The following is a 17554-nucleotide window of genomic DNA, read 5'->3' as shown; positions in this document are numbered from 1 at the left end:
ATAAGGAGAAATTATAGATTATTTTCCCTCTGAAAGGGTAAAAATTGAAATCTATGAATCTATGTTATAAAAATATATATTAAATATCTAGGTAAATATAATGCATATATATGTATGTGTGTGTGTAGAGGTATACACACAGACATATAGTTTTATCATATGTAAGGTACATTTGAGAAATTTTCCCCTCTTCCTAAAAAACAGAAAAACACCCAATGCTTAAATGGGATGAAGCATAGATTGTTAGCTGCAGGGGTGTATAATATAGGATATTTCATGTTTCATATTATCCCCTTCTTTAGTATCTTTGAGCCTTTGCCTAGCTCCTGAGGAGGAGGTCAACATGTGATTTCTGGGTCCATGACAAAGCACCACCAACCAGTCCCACACACTGAACAACATTCTACCAACTCACACGGATCCTCTGCTACTCAGAAATATTCCCGTTCATTTCTCCTGCATTGCCATTCACAATAGCTGTACTATCTTGTCTGTCTTAAATCTTTAAACCCTTCAATTCACTTCCTTCTCCATACTGTGACTCTATTTCTTCCTTTCCTGAGAAGAGTAAGTCCATATGACATGTGCCCTTAAATTCCATTTCCTCCACCTCAAAACTATCACAGTGTCATCTTTCCTCTTTGGCCTCCATGCCTCCAATTTTAAGGGAAAAAGCATAAAATATTTCTCAAAATTCAATTCTGTCTCTTGTGTTTTTAAATTTAAATCTAATTTAGTTAACATATAGCATAATAAGAACTGCAGGAATAGAATTTAGTGATTCATCACTTACAAACAACACCCAGTGCTCATCCCAGCAAGTATCCTCCATAATATCCCACACCCCTTTAGCCCTTCCCCCCACCCAACACCATTCTGGCAACCCTCAGTTTGTCTCCTGTGCTTTTAACCCATCTGATCCCACATTGTTCAATTCATTCAATTCATTCATTCATTCAATCATTCAGTCAGTTGCTTACTAGATCAGTCAACAAATACTTACTAGGTACACATGTAGTACAGTAGTATGAAGCCAGAGGTGGGTTCTAATACCTCTCCTATCATTTTCTAGCTAAACAAGTACAGACAAGTTTCTTAATCTCTCTGGCATTCAGTTTGCTCAGCTATAAAATGAGTAATAACTTCTTCATGTACCACTATGAAGATAAAATGAGAAATGGCAGATTAAACATTTAATACTGTGCTTAGCACATAATAATCTTTGTGGCAAGCAAAATGCCAGTTTCTGTGGGTTTAGAGTTGAAACATATAGTTGAAACAAATGGCCCTGGTCCTTGAGGATGATATGTATACATATCTACCATATATATATATATATATATATATATATATATAGAGAGAGAGAGAGAGAGAGAGAGAGAGAGAGAGACAGAGAGAGAGAGAGACAGAGAGAGAGAGATACATATATATGTATCTATATATATATGTATATGTATATGTATATGAATGTATGTATGTATATATGTGAGAGCGTATATATCTATATATACATATATATGTATATATATACACATATACATATACATATATGTATATGTATGTATATGTCTGTGTATATGAATGTATGTATGTATATATGTGAGAGTGTATATGTACACATACACACATCTATCTATATCTATATATATCTATACCTATATACATTTGTAAAAATGAAACCTCCTCAGAGTTGAGTAGTGCAATATAATATGGAATACCTAGTGGAATAGAAAAGTAGCAAGTGGCATAGCTATTAAAAATAAAAAGTAACATATATCCTCATTTGCAGATTTTATGATCGTACACCTGGCAAATTCAAAGAAATCAACTTTAGATTATAATTAGTAAATAAGCTGAGAGACCAAGTACAAATAAACTTTAAAAAGTTTATAGTGTTTCTATATTATTTAATTCACACTTAGAGATAAAAAGATTTTACTAATAATTATACAAAAATATAAAAAATAGGAAAAAACTTGACATGAAAAACATGAGACCTATATGAAGAAAACAACCAAATTTTGCCAAAGGATATAAAAATTTGCAATAAATTGAAAAATAGCCCCCTTTCCTGGATATTATAATAGCTAGAATATCCTGAATGCAGAACAAAATCCCAATGTGATTTGTTTTATACTTAAAAAAAAAATTCTAAAATGCATCTGAAAGGATAGATATGTGGGAATGAATTTGGAAATTTGAAAAATGCAGGCATATGATGGGAAACTTTTCCTACTAGATATTAAGAGGTATTATAGAAGTATAATAATTAAAGTAACACGGAACTGTGCCCCAAATCAGCAGACAGAAAATGGAATAGAACAGATATCTCAGGGGCAAATCGTAATTCATATGTAAATGTATAGGATACAAGAAAGGTAACCTAATTTGTCAGTGGAGAAAAATAGAATTTAATAATTAATTCACTATCTGGGACTTTTTAAACTAAAGTACATATTTATCCCATCAATAAAATTGACCAGAAAATATTTTTTTTAATTCTCACATCAAATATATCTAATAATACAAAAAGCAAGAAATAAGTTGTAAAAATATTTTATACATATCAATTATAGTCCTAGTATGTGAATCCCTCATGCTAATCAATAAGCAAAACCTAAGACCTAATTACAGAAACAATCAAGTGACAAAAAATGTACAACATGCTAATAAGCATGTGAAAAACAATGTATAATCTTACCAAAAAGGAAAAGGAACCGTAAGATATGCTCTCTGCCTGTCAAAATTAGAATGAAATAAGCATTATACAAGATTCCATGTTCGTTATGGGGAAGTCAAACTAACACACTATATAGCTTGGAGAGTAAATTGGTACATGCAGCCTTTTATTTGTTCATCCATCTATCCATTCAACAAATATTTTGTGAGTATTTACTCTTTATAAGGAACTATTTTTTGGTAGTTGGGAAGTTATCACCAAAGTTTTTTAAATGTTCCCTTTTTCTTTTTCAGGGATTACCTCTCTCACATCTACCCCTGAAGAGATGAGCAATGATGAGTGAGCAACAGTAAACATGTAAAAGATATTTATCATCGTTTTAATAGCGAAAAATTTAGACACACCAAGTCAACATTTTTTTTAAACGTTAGGGGCCTTGAGGATGACTGACAGGAGTGCAAGTTGCACACAGTACAATCACAACTTTGTGATACAATAAAGATTGAGAGAAGTTGTCACTGGATGGCAAATTATAGGTTGTTTTGATTTTCTTTTGTCTACTCTATTGCTCATAATAAGCATGTATTACTTTACTGTTAAAATAAATACTATTCAATTTTAAATTTAATGGAATACTAAGGAAAAAAGACATTATTTTCACCTAAAAAGTATGAGAAGTCCTCAAAGTCATCTTTCAGACTTTGCTTTATCATTACGCCTTCTCTTTTGCATTTTTATCTTTCCTTGGCCCACAAGGGAGCTCAGTCCTCTCCTATGAAAAATTTACATCCTCCTATAGCTCTGAGCTAGCCTATATCTTCCTCACCTGTTATGTTACTGCCAAATTTCTTGAAAAAAAGCAGTCAATATATCTTTTTTCACTTTGTTGCCACCTATATATCCTTTTCAAACACATTTCCAATATATTTATTGGCCCAGCTCTATCTCAGATCACTGGTAAGTCCATTCCAAATTCAGTTACCTCCATCCTTGCTGTAATCCTTGCTCTGCCTACCTTTTTTGATTTTTAGTTTTCCTCTGACAGTCTTCTCATCAACGCGTCATTGGTTTTTCTTTCCCTTCCCATTTTAAATAGATGCTTTTCTCAATATTTCATCTGGAACCATGTTCTCTTCTCACTTTCTATGCTCTTATCCTTGAAAGTGTCATCCAGTGTCACATATTCAGTTGTCACATATGCATAAAACTCATAAATCTCCAGTTTTCAATTTTCCTTAGAACCACATCTCCCCTTCTTCTCAGCTGCGTGCTAGAGATTGCCATCTGGATGCTCTTCAAGCATCTCAAGCTCAACACATATAAAATCAAAATATTCACCCTGCCCCTAAAATGTATTTCCCAACAGAGGTGCCTGGGTGCTCATTTGGTTAAGCAGCCCACTTGATTTTGGCTCAGGTCATGATTGTGCAATTCGTGAACTCGAGCCTTGCATCAGGCTCTGCACTGACAGCGCTTGGGATTCTCTGTCTCCATCTCTGCCCCTCTCCTGCTCATGCTCTCTCTCTATCTCTCTCTCAAAATAAATATACTTTTTAAAAAAATGTATTTACTGACATGACTACTCTACTCCTATTTAGTTTCCCATAATTTTATGCATACCAAGCTCAACATCTTAGACTACATTTTTGTCTTGTTCCTCCTCACCTCATTAGTTGTTGAAGGCCTATCACTCTTGGGGTTTTTTGTTACTGTTGTTTTTTGCTTTGTTTTTTAAATAGCTTTTCATTTCATTTTTTATTCTTTACAACTCTGATTTACCCATCCTTCCCTTCCCTTCCCTTTATGTAACTTGGTCTGCTTTTAGAGGAATAATTCCCTGGTCATTAGTCTTAACTTCTCCCACACTCGCCTGCTGCCCAGCGCATAGCCAAATTTATCTTCCAACAGCACCGCTGTGATTTTATCAGTACCTACTCAAATGGCTCCCAGCTGTCACTCAGAGTAAATGTTCTTTACCTTGGCATTCAAGAATCTTTTCAATCCAGTCCTAACTTTTTTTTTCTTCTACTAGTGTACAGATTTTCTATGCTCTGATATGGACCACTTCCTATGTGGAAGTTGTCCTTTCTGAAACCAATAACACCTGTCCCAAAGAAACAGCCTGATACAACTGTAAGAGTACAGTCCTCCCTGTTTTTCCCCACTGGCTCCTTATTTTCATCACTTATATGGCAATTATTGACTTCTTTTTGCTATTATTCATGAAAATGCCTTTCTTCCAAGCTATATTGTAAGGTCCTCGAAGACAAAAATTGTATGAAATTTGCCTAGAATACACTGCAGCACCTGGCAGGGTGTCTTGCATAGAGCAAATACTCAAATACTCAGGTACAAATTCATACATTTACAAGCAGCAAACTAACACTTTTGGTCATTATTGTATTTGTGTATTTATGTTAGCAATATGGCTGGTTTGGTATCCTCTGTAAAACTGTTAAATTCTTAAGAAAAAGAATACCACTTAGCCTCCAATAACAGATAATCCATTGTTTACGAAAGCCTTAGAAACCTGCTATATAAAAAGGACTTTTAACAGGGGTTATATTCTTTACCCACGGCTTTGTTAAGGAGGAGGTATATAAAATTTAAAAAACAAAAAAGATGATATTGTTACATTATGATTTATCAGGGATTAGCCCATAATTAAATCTTGATTATTAGGGTTAAAGCCAGTTTTGATCCAATTAAACCTTTGCAGAAAAACACAGGTGAATGTACAAGTTCTTAAAAATTGGCACAATTAGAGACCCCCATGGTATATGAATCAGGTAACTCTTATTTGGCAGGTTTTTGAAGGGAAAAAGGCATCAAAATGAGCAGTCATCTCCCTGAGTGCCTCTCTTATTTTAATAGCTATTACTCTCCATCCATTCTGATCTCCCTGGAGATACCCTGTTGCGTTCTTTTCCTGGAAAAGTTCTTCAAAAAATAAAGATAAATACAAGTCTCAGAATACCAGCAACATTTCTCTCTGAGACATTTTCTTACATATTAAACCAAAATGGGATGATACTAGATCCTAGTCTTGCTCAGATCAGGTGAAGCTCTCCCTGGGTAAATCTATTACACCAGACCATTCCCTCAGCCCCGGGGCCAAAAAAAACAAAAGGAAAATCACAATAATATGGTAATATCATTCCAAGATCCCAAACGTATCTGTAAAACCTCAGCTGGAAGTTGGTTTAACCCCTCTGGTATTGTCACGTGACCCCCGAGGTGGTACCTTCCCTTCTATAAGTGAATAGAGCGATTACCATTACCCGTGGAAGCCTGAGTTCCCCAGTGACTCAGAAGAGTCTTGAGAAGGGATAAAGTTTCATAGCTTATAGCAGTTCCTCCAGCACTGAAATCTCCTGGAGCCCAAACTCATTCAGAAATGATGAGGCATTTGAAGCTGCCTGAAATAAGGGCTTTCTACTAAAGTGAGATGTGGCCACTCCACATCCCACCTGAGAAAATGATGAAAAATCATGTTCAGAGAGAGAACAAATAAATAAATAAATCCCAACAATGGAGCAGAGACAGTGGTTATTAAGCTGACTTAGATTCAGGCTTGTTGAACTCTTTAGATTCCGAATAGCCCATCTGCACCAGAGGTTTTCAACGCGGCACTGATCTTTTCATTTCTCGTATCTGATTCCTATGATAACTCCTGTACTTGGGATAATTAGGGAATGGAGCAAACAAATCGCCACCCTTCCCATACCAGGGTAAACGCAGTGCTACAGGTTTGCCAGCCCTTACAGAAAGCCAAAGCGCAATGTCACCAAGGTTTGTCTCTCTGGGCGGTTCCCCACCCTGCAGACTAGAGGGGAGAAAGTTAACGTGGGGACTTAACTGAGGCTAACCCAGAATTTGGCTGTCATCCCACAAGAAGCAAAGCAGGAATGACAGGACTCTTTCGCATTCACAAAATACTTGCTGCCACGTCTGCACGGATTTTCAAGTGTCATGGTGATCGTTGGCTCCTGAACCTCCTTCCCACTGGCTTCATCAGTTACATGCCGTGCGTATTTTCAAATGGGCATTCTTTGATCAGGCTGATGAGAGAAGCATTTTGTGCAGCGCACTTACAGCCACGGGACAAACTCTACGAACTGGGGGAGACTCTCAGCAGAGGCCATGTGTTGGGGTGGGGAGTGGGGCTACACAGAGAGGGGCTTGTAGCGACACCGGGGAAAAAGAAGAAAAGAGGGACGGGGACATTCGCAGAAGAGGAAAACGAGCCACTGACTCACACAAAAACGTTAAGTGAGGAAACTGAACATCTCGAAGACGTTCTAGCAAGCAATTGAGAGTCACTCAGGTGGAGAGGGATGGCAGAAGAAGGCTGAGAATGCATCTGAGTGCTTCTATGGAGAGCAGCCCAGCTCCAAAGGGAGGTGCTTTGATGTTAGTTTGCCCACTGGAGGTAAGAAAGAAAGGCAGCCACAGGAAATGGATGTTTAAGGCAACTTGTAAGCCCACATAGGAAGCGGCTGTTCCATTGTGGCTGTCCTGCCTTCTACTGGCGACCCTCTGTGGGCACCTTCATTGGGGAAACAAGCAACAAGCTGGCTCCAAGAAAACAGAAACATTTTCAAAGACACACAGAGATCTGCCTATTTTTTTTTTTTTTTTTAAGAGCGTAAATGCAAAGGACAAACTAAATGGGTTAGAGGAGCACATTCAACTTTTTCAGAACTGTGAAATGAAAGGCAGGGGGAGAGAGCACAGGAGAGAGAACGGGAGGAAGAGCTCTAGAGAAAGAGGAGAGCCTACTAAAGAAGCCAGCCCCCCTGTACAGACAGCCTGACGCCAGATGGCTTCTTCTAATAAATATTCAACCTTAACTCTGTTCCCATGTAACTTTGTTGTAAAGCTGCCAGCACACCCACACAGATCTGGGCCAGCAAAATGATTACAGTAGTACAAACAAAATAGTGCAATAGAGGAAACAGACAGACAGGGTCTTGTCCACAGACAGGCAGGGCTGGAAGATGTGAGCGGATGGACCTTTAGATTTAATGCTTCAGAACTCCTAATAAGTAGCACTGAAGGGGAGGGGACCTCAAAGGAAGAGAAGAAACGTTTAACTCATCTTCTCCCTGCTTCAGGTTTCAGCACTGAACCATGTACATTTCCCTTAGAGATTACATATGAGATGCTGTATCTCAAATATCATTTTCCAATATAATCTCTACATTTAGACTAATAGTAACTTCACTAAAGTCCCTCCTTTTTTTTTTTTTTTTAATTGCTGCAAAATATGGGATTTTGTCCTTCAAGAGTTTCCAGTCAGATTAAAAAGAGAATGATTCGCCATAATTTTTTCTTTGTAAAACTTTGAAGTAATTCTTTACCAGTGCCAACTTCTTCCTCCCTAATTTGTATTTAAATTCTATGTAAATATATAGATGCCTCTAGATTCTGTGGGGAAGGGGATTCAGTATGTGTTTCAATGTTTCTTTGGAGATCATTTGAAAATAAGGATGCCAGAAGATAATGCCATTTTAATAAAGTAATGCATGGAAATTTTGAACCAAATAATGCCAACATTCAACTTAAAGAAATGGTGATATGGTGAACTATTACTTTAGAAATATATATTTTGGAGCACATTAAAATGCGATGTTAGCTACAACTATTAGAGAACTATATCAAGCTTTTTCAATTTCAGTTTTCCAATGATATATATGAACTTCTTCTAGTTAGAAATGGGCTAAACCAACAGAGTAATAAAATATGGCAACTTGGAACAAATCATCTAAAATGGTTGTTATAAAAATGAGTTCCTAAGTATATTTTACTTTTTATTTATTGATCTGATATCTAAAATTGTCCAGAAAAAAAAAAAATTCCTAAAGGAATTCATCATCAGCCAAGGTTTTTTCTTACCTAAATTCAAGAATATATTTCATAGGGTTCTTTGATAACACCACATGAATGGAGACGTAAGAAAAACCAACAAAACAAAAAAAATTAAACACTTACAAAGAGCTAGATAAGTTTCGTTAAGTGCATACTGTTGTTTTGACAGTTTGAGAATCTGCACAGATTTTACATTTTATTACACTGACATCAAAAGCTGTATTGATAGGAAAGGACCATGTTTCTAACAAAGAGAGACAGACAAAAATTAACATTTATCTTCTAGTGATATTGAGCTAAGGGTAAGTCATAGTTTTTTTTGTTTTTTTTTTTTTTTGTTTTTTCCCATCCCACAGAGAACTGTCTCAGGGACCTAAAAATGCATTGGAAGGTTAAGCCTTCCTAGTTAAGAATGTGGTGGAGAGAAATCCTTGAAAAGATGTGTACATGTTGCAAACACAAAACACAAACAATGCAAATATATCCATATACAAAATATGCAGTTGTGCATTCAAAAGAGGTAATGGCATGCAATAATAGGAAATTATTTGAACATCTGTTTGCACATTAATCTGCATATTTTTGCACATGCAATCATCCATTTGCATCAGCATATTTTGCATGTCGCATGCACACGTTAGACACCTGTTATTAAAAACCAGGTCCATAATAGGCTGCTAATTCCCTTAAATATAATTCCACTTTCATGAGATTTATCATAGAGTCCAAAAGGTTGTACTTTTTAAAGAAAGTGGCCAATATACTCAGGAGCATATTAGTTCAAAGTACGTGCACTTCTCCCTCATCTTTGCATAGGCAGTAGACTTCAGGTTTCAAAGAGGGAACCAAATTGGTAGGTAAAGAAAGCAAGACAACATGGCAGAAACAAATCATGACACAATCCAGTTAGTTCCCTTCTTCTGATAGAAAAATGATCAACCTCTGAGGAATAAATTGAGAAATCATGCTCATCAACCGACCCCACCACCATGTTTACCTAGCACATAATACATGGTCAATTAATATTCTCTAATTCTTTGCTTAATGAAGGATTACAGAATTTAATTTAAATGTCACACTCAGGAGTGCCTGGGTGGCTCAGTTGGTTAAGTGACTGATGTTTGATTTTGGCTCTGGTCATGATCTCACTGTCATGAGGTCAAGCCCCAAGTTGGGCTCCATGCTGGATGTGGAGGAGCCTGCTTAAGATTCTCTTTCTCCCTCTGCCCCTCCCCTGCCTGTGCAAGCACACACAATAAATAAATAGATAGATAGACTAATTAATATCACACTCACTAATGGTTTCCGAGGTCAGATAGTATGTAACAATTAGATGATGTATCCAACTCTGTTCTGATCTGGTCTATCTCATTTAATCCACATGGAAATAGCCTCTGAGCAAATATTGAAAGACTGAACTACAAAGGCTAGGCTCTGTTTGTAACCAGAAACATGATCTTGGACGAATTTCTCTAGTAATCGATTTTATAAAATGGGAGACTGGCTTGAGCCGGCAAATATAGGGGACATGTGGTGCTGCTAGCCCCTTCTTTAACCGTGGTAGACGCAAAAGAATCCATGCCGCCACATTTTCCCCCTGAGCCTGGACTTAGCCATAAATTCTCTCTTAACACAGCACTCCAGGCAACCACCACCAACTGATCAAATTTGGCACCCAAAATGAATCTATTTTCTATCCCTGGACTATATTATCTCTAAGACCCCTTCCATAAACGGAATCAGGAACTCTTATAGAATGCAAAAATCCTGTGTTTTTAAAGAAACTATCCTAACGACTTCATTGTTTTCTAATTACAAGGTATCAAATAAGCTCTAAAACTAGTTGACCAACTGCTTGCTCTGTGCAGAATTTCGTTGCTATAGTATTTTAAATGGATTTAACCCATAAAATATGCTGAAGCAAAATAATGTTCAGTCTCTTTCCCTGTCTTGGATTATCCGTAAAGTACTTTCTTCCAGGCAGCTATGCAAAGCGGATCAGGGAAGCCGCATGCAGCAATAGCACAGCACAGCACAGCTCTTCAGGATGGAAGAAAGACAGCAGCCGTGGTCCCAGCTTCTGCCAGACAGAGCGTTGGTGGTGTGATAGAAAGCACAGAAACCTGGAGGCATGTTAAAAGGACATACTCAGACAACTCAAGTGATATGGAAAGATGGGAAACAAATGTAGCTCTCAGGGAGGATGGGTTTTTGAGAAAAATCCTGGGAAATCCTTCAGTGTGATAAGCATTGCAAACAGCTGAAATGAATCCATCAAAAGTATATACCGAGTGTTTGCTTTGTGTCCAGCACTATGCTATATTCTTAGAGAAGTACAATAAAAGACTATAACACGGTGCCTGCCTTTGGAGAAATTGCATTCTAGTTGGAAGAAATAAAACTTGTAGATAACATTACAAAACGGCTCATAAGCCAAGGATGCTTTTTTTTTTTCTTTTTTTTCCCCAGCTACATCTATACCCATATGGACAACATTTCAATCAACTATATCACTTTGCATGGCAAGGCTCCAACAAAGACTTCCCAGAGTACTTTTTATGAGGGAGCAAAATGCCCCTGCTGTGATTTTGCCTCTTGGGTCATTTTCCTAGCTATTTATTGTGTCATGCCTCTTCATTTCATAATGGTGGTAGCATGTTCTTTTTGCCTGCATATCGGACATAACTCTTAGTTCTAGAACTATCAGCCAGATTCCCTGCAAGGAATCACCTCTCTCCCACTCTCAGTCTTCGAGGATTGGGTGGGTCAATGTTTGCATCCTAGCTCCAAGTGTGGGCAAATGATCCAAGATGGAGAGGGTCACAGTGAATCCCAGCATTTGACTAGCATATGACGATGGTGAAAGAGAAACTCAGTGTAGGATTGGACTAGCTTGCGGCCACAGGTAGAAACCGACTGACCCCCAATAAAGGAAGCAAGGCTGAGAGATGGAAATAGGCAAATCCCTAGTGGCATAATAGGAGCACTATTACATAGTAACTTCTAATTCTAGCTAAATTCATGGACTTTTCAGGTTTCCAAACCATCAAATTCTTCCTTCCCACCCACCACCCGGCTTAAGCCAGTGTAAATTGCATTTTGATCGCAAGCAACTTGGTAAATTCAATCCAAATCACTGGCATCCATTGAAGCAGTCAGTTGGTCCCATTATCAAAATATATGCGGAAAGAATTTAAATTATTTTCCCAAAATCCCATAATGAAGGTCAAAACAAATTGCAGAAAGCAATGTAAGGACAAAATAAGTTGAAGTACCACACTATGATAAACTGCTTTCTATAACTATGTTCTTACTCTTGTGGGGACTGATAACCAGGTCCCATTTCTCTTCACATTGCCCAAGACCCTCCTAAATATATCCTTCTGGGAAATATTAGGAAATAAGATCACCCCCATAAGGGCCCTTCACTGGACTCTTCACTTGAATTAGGGTTTGTTTTTGTTTTTGTTTTTCAAGCTGATAGTACGGATCTTTTATGAAAACAGAGTATCTAATTATTGCGAAGAATTATCAGGACTCCAAGAAGTTCATTTTAGGTCTATTTACAGAACTATAAGTATTAATTCTCAACTTAGAGCCCCTTCTCCTTCTGCTTATTTCCCTACAAGTCCAGCCAGCTCTCACTGGGTTCCTCAAAGAGAAATACCTAAATAATACAAATTTCACCCCAGAATTTAGGGTAATACCTAGGGATAACAGCCAATGGTCACTCTTTTTAAGTTTATTTATTTATTTTGAGAGAGAGAGAAAGAGCAGGGGGCGGGGCAGAGAAAGGGAGAGAGAGAGAATCCCAAGAAGGCTCCTCACTGTCAGCACAGAGCCCAACCCGGGGCTCAAACCCACAAACCACTATATCATGACCTAAGCTGAAATCAAGAGTCCAATGCTTAACTAACTGAGCCACCGAGACACCCCAATCCAAGTCTCTCTTAAAGTTGTCCCAGGATACTGGCGGGACACTGATGTACTTTTGCCTGACTCCAGGAAGTACTTTATGCGATGGAATTATCTAGCTGGTAAAAATAAGTAATAGAGAAACAACCAAGATGAGGAGGGGTTAAGTGTCTCCCACATAATATTAGAGTAAATCCATAATAATGGCCCAACTGAACCACCAAGTCATTAGCTCTTTGCCGAACCTAAGAAGTGACCCTGCTGTTTTAATGAAAGTTAGCTGTGGGAATATCTCCATCACAGCATCCCTACTACGGCATCACTTTTAAACTAAGCATTTTGTTCTTTTTAGTCTACTTCCTGTTTAGAAATCACTTCTATTTTGAGTGGAATGTTTACTCTTTCACCTTTTTGTAAGAAGAGCTGCATTTTATTAGCTAGAATTCAAATACAGCTGAATGAGGAAAACCCAATAAAGGACTAAAAATTTTTTTCATCCAATAAATTTGCTGTGAAATGCCAAGTTTGTGGCTGTGCCTGCAGTCATTTTAGTTATAAGACACATAGTAGGAAACAGTTTTGGGGTTTTCAGCCATTCATTTATAAATTGAGTAAGATAGATGTGTTCGTTCATATGAAGTAATGTAATTTTTCTTGGGAAAGTTTAATAGTATACAAATCCATTAGCATATTTACAAATTAATCTTCCCTTAGGAAAAAAAAAAAAGATTGAAGATTTACAAAAGGAAGGGCTTTATTACTTTTAAAACTGCATTTTTAAAGAAAATAAAAGAAAAAGCAGGAAAATTATATTGAACTATAACTGCCTTTTTATGACTAACAGTTTTGTAACACCAAAATTTATGAAAGGAGAGGAGAAGAGCGCATGATGTAGAAAGCGTTCTCAAGGAGTTCACAGAAATTGCAACTCCTCCTACATCACCAGTTGCAAACTCCTATAAAATTAGGCCCGTTGATGTGAATATACGCTAAGTGGCACTAAATTCATTAGACACTTAAGGCTATTATTGTGAATTTCCCCCCTAAATTTTTATTTTTTGTCTAAAATCTCTAGCTACTTGTTCTAATTTTGACAAGGTGGGATTTTCAACCTTCACAACACAGGTGACGGTAACAAAAACCTACATTCGGGGTTCAGTTTCTTCCTCAAACTTTCAGTGACTTATTGATATTGAACAAGCAACTGACGACATAACTAATTCCTAATAATCCACTTTCATAAAATAGACTTTCCTACAGAGAAACACTTGGAGTATAGGGTAAAGGAAGTCTCAATTTACACACAAATTCCTGACCTATTATTAAGGAAAACCAGTGATTTGATTTTCCCCCTGGCAGTCTCCTTTTGCTCATCCCTAGCATTTCTTTGTAAATGCCATTTTTTAAAGGAAGGGCTAAATGGACTTTCTACACAAAGAATGCAGCCTAATAGTAACAGCTATCTTGTAAATAAGAGGCAAAAGTTAGTGACTTAGTAATAACCACTTTTTGCAGTGCGTCTAACTATTGAAAAAAGAAATCAAAGTATTAGTTATATTAAGATATTTTTCCACAGGAAAAATCTGCTGCAACAGTTTTTGAATATCACAATGCATAATTCTTTAGGTTGAAAATCATACACTAATAATTAAAAATAAAAGATAAATGGCTCCTATTTATTGATCACCTCATGTAATCCAGGATTGCACTAAATGTTTTCAATGCTTTGTCGTATTTAATATTCACAGCAACCCTATCTGGTAAGTACTGTGAATATCTGCATTTTACAGGTGAGAAAATTAAGTTTAAAGATATTAAATATCCAAAGACAACCAACTACTGAAGGACATGGCCCAGGATGAAATTCCACTCCCTCTGATTCCTGAGTCTACACCATTAATTTTACTCTATACTTTGAAATTCAAGTAATTAAACTTCCTTCCCAAAGCTTACTTAATAAATGAACTATTAATATCAGCCAGAATAATTTCAGTGATATGGACCTCCCTACTATAATTTGGCAACAACAGATATTAGGAAGTTTCTTTCCATTATATTCAACCAAACTCTACTTTTATAATGTATATGCACCGGTTCTGTGTTGTTTTTCATCATCCTTTTTGATGCGTTGTTTTCTTCTCGGGAACATTATCCTATCATTGAGTTACCATGGTTCCCATAAGGCATCTCCTTTCCAGACTAAACATCTCCATCTTGCAATAGCAGTCGCCGAAAGGATATATCAAGTTCTCTCACTACCTGTTCTCCTGCCCGAGGCTCACTGTTCTTTCAAGTCCCTTTTTATTTTTTTTTTATTTTTTTTTTTTTAATTTTTTTTTTCAACGTTTTTTATTTATTTTTGGGACAGAGAGAGACAGAGCATGAACGGGGGAGGGGCAGAGAGAGAGGGAGACACAGAATCGGAAACAGGCTCCAGGCTCCGAGCCATCAGCCCAGAGCCCGACGCGGGGCTCGAACTCACGGACCGTGAGATCGTGACCTGGCTGAAGTCGGACGCTTAACCGACTGCGCCACCCAGGCGCCCCTCAAGTCCCTTTTTAAAAAGGGTGCCTCAACCTGGCAGGACCCTCCTAAAGGACTTGACGACCAAGAATGGTAAGGCTTCCAGTCTTAGTTCCAATCTCTTCCACCTCGAAGTTCTAACGTTATGTGCAAAGCCATGGCAATTACATTCTGGGATTAGTGAGATGTAGCTTTGAATAGGAAAGAAACCTCTGGGGCAATCCTGCAAAGCCAAGACTAGGAAAGAAGACCCTTCCCTCACAGTCCTTTAGCGATGGTCCCGAAATCAACAAGAAGTCAAAAAAGTGATCTGTTTGGAGCTGCTCAAACAAGTTTTATCACAGTGATAGAATGGAAACCCCTTCCTATCCTATGTATGTGGAGAAGAACTGAATTCACCAGATTTCACTGGAAATACTTGAAGATAAGCCTGAAAGTATCTGAAAGCCTTGTTGCCCATAGTGAAATACCACATTCCCATGAACAGTTGGTAATGGAGTCAAAACTTCATGGAACACAGATATAAGCATGTAGTACAATGCATGTTTGCATAGAATTTCTGCCTTCAATATATCACTTCATATTAATAGGCAAGGTAGAAAGGGGACAGCTGTTGGTTCTCTTCATTCAAGAGAGAAATTGTGAGCTGGAAATGTTAAATGGCTTTTTACATTTCACCCTGTAAATGGCAGTGGAGCTGAGAAAAACAAGATTGGCCTTCCAGATTAATGCACTCTTCAAACTTCCTCTCATGAAATGTGCTGCAGTCCATCACACTTAACCTACACTTTCCACACCTCCAGAAGGAGATATCTATAGATATACCTATTTACTTTGGCATGAGCTCAAAGAAATGAGCTTGCAAAGCGGGTCTTTTCTTTGTGCATTAACTTTAATTTCGCCTTTCCTCACATACACTGCAAGAACATCAGGTAGATCCATTTACTTCTACCCCCTCATCCCACTGCTCCTCCTAAAGTGACATATTAATTATGGCTCGTTTGAAATGTTCCCTTACAAATGTAGGCTCAGACTTCAACACCTAAATGAATTATATATACACCGTGCAAGCCTGTTTGTTCCAGATTTCTCAAAAGGAGAAAATGAATGCAGTGTATTAATCTTCAAACTGATGTCCCTGATTGAAAAATAAATTATTTAAATGAGCAACACTCCGGGTTTTTTTTAATATTCTACCTTCTAGATTTTTTTTTCAGCGTGCAAGGTGGGAAGAATGAAAGAAATGTCCAAGTTAACTACCAAGATGATACAGGAGCCAAATTAAAGCTGTATAAAGGACACATCATCATCATCAGCCCAAACTGTTGGGTCCCACTATCAAATAATTCAGCAGTTATCCATCAAATTTACTGGATATTCCAGATAACTTGTAAAAAAGGGCTAAAACTTCAGGTTGACAACTATACACCTAAATACATTTTATCCCTTTCACACAGAAAAAAATGAATGCATCCCCTAATATAGATTTTTTTTTTTTTTTTAAGAATCTTAACTTCCGGGTGTATGGAATAGGGAAGACAAGTGGGATAGCCATAATACATGTTTAGCCAGTCTATATTCTCTTGGATTTAGCTTCTTCGTGGGCAAATTTCTCATGTTTCCCATTTTATTTAAAATCAGATTTTAGATACCACATGTACAACTAAAAATTACAGGGATGAAACTACCAATAAGATCAAATACAAGAAGAAAGACATAAAACTCAACAAGAGAAAATACACCTTGAATAGAATGTAAGTAGTCTGAGTAGTCATTGAAACTGCCACATAGAGTGTGCATGAATCAATGAAAAAAAAAAAAAAAGAATACCCAGTGAGCACAATTTATTAAACTCAGCAGGTATAGGGAAGGCATTCAATGATGAGAGTTATATTAGTCAGGGGAGGCTAATTGCTTTAAAAAAAAAAAAAAAAAAGACTGAAAATGTATAATGGCACAAAATCAAGAGAGTTTTTGTTAAATAGTGGCACTGAGAGGAAAAACGTTGATGGGGCTCTCCTCGTGTAGTTACTCAAGGACCTAACTTGATGGAGTCTCAGCCATATTCAACACATGGTTTGTAAGGTCACTATGGGGATTCTCTCCCTTCCACCCAGCAGGTAAGGGAGAAAGGAATGGAAAAGTACTTGCAGTGATTTTTAATGAGCTGGAGCTGGATGGGAGGCACATCTCTTACACTTATATTCTATTGGTTAGACATTGTCACATGACAACAATTAAACATAACAGAGGCTGAAAATGCTATAACTATATGGTCATGAAGAAGAGAAATCTATGGATTTTCTTCCTTTTTTTAAAATGAGTCAGTGGTTTCTGCCACTGTCTGCCCTTCTGGTCACCATAGTCATGTTGACACATGTCAACTTCTTCCCATCACAACACTTCTTCCCACACATCAAACATTCAATAATACTCTAAAAAGAGACAATCTACTTAATGCATCCAGCTCAAGTCCATTGGTTATTGAGATATTGTATTTCTCTCTATTAAGATAAGAGTGTTTTTTTGTTGTTTTTTTGTTTTTTTGTGTGGGCCTTGAGCTGT

The sequence above is a fragment of the Panthera leo genome, chromosome C1 (assembly GCF_018350215.1).
Source record: "Panthera leo isolate Ple1 chromosome C1, P.leo_Ple1_pat1.1, whole genome shotgun sequence".
NCBI lineage: Eukaryota > Metazoa > Chordata > Mammalia > Carnivora > Felidae > Panthera > Panthera leo.
This window is presented reverse-complemented; position numbering follows the sequence as displayed.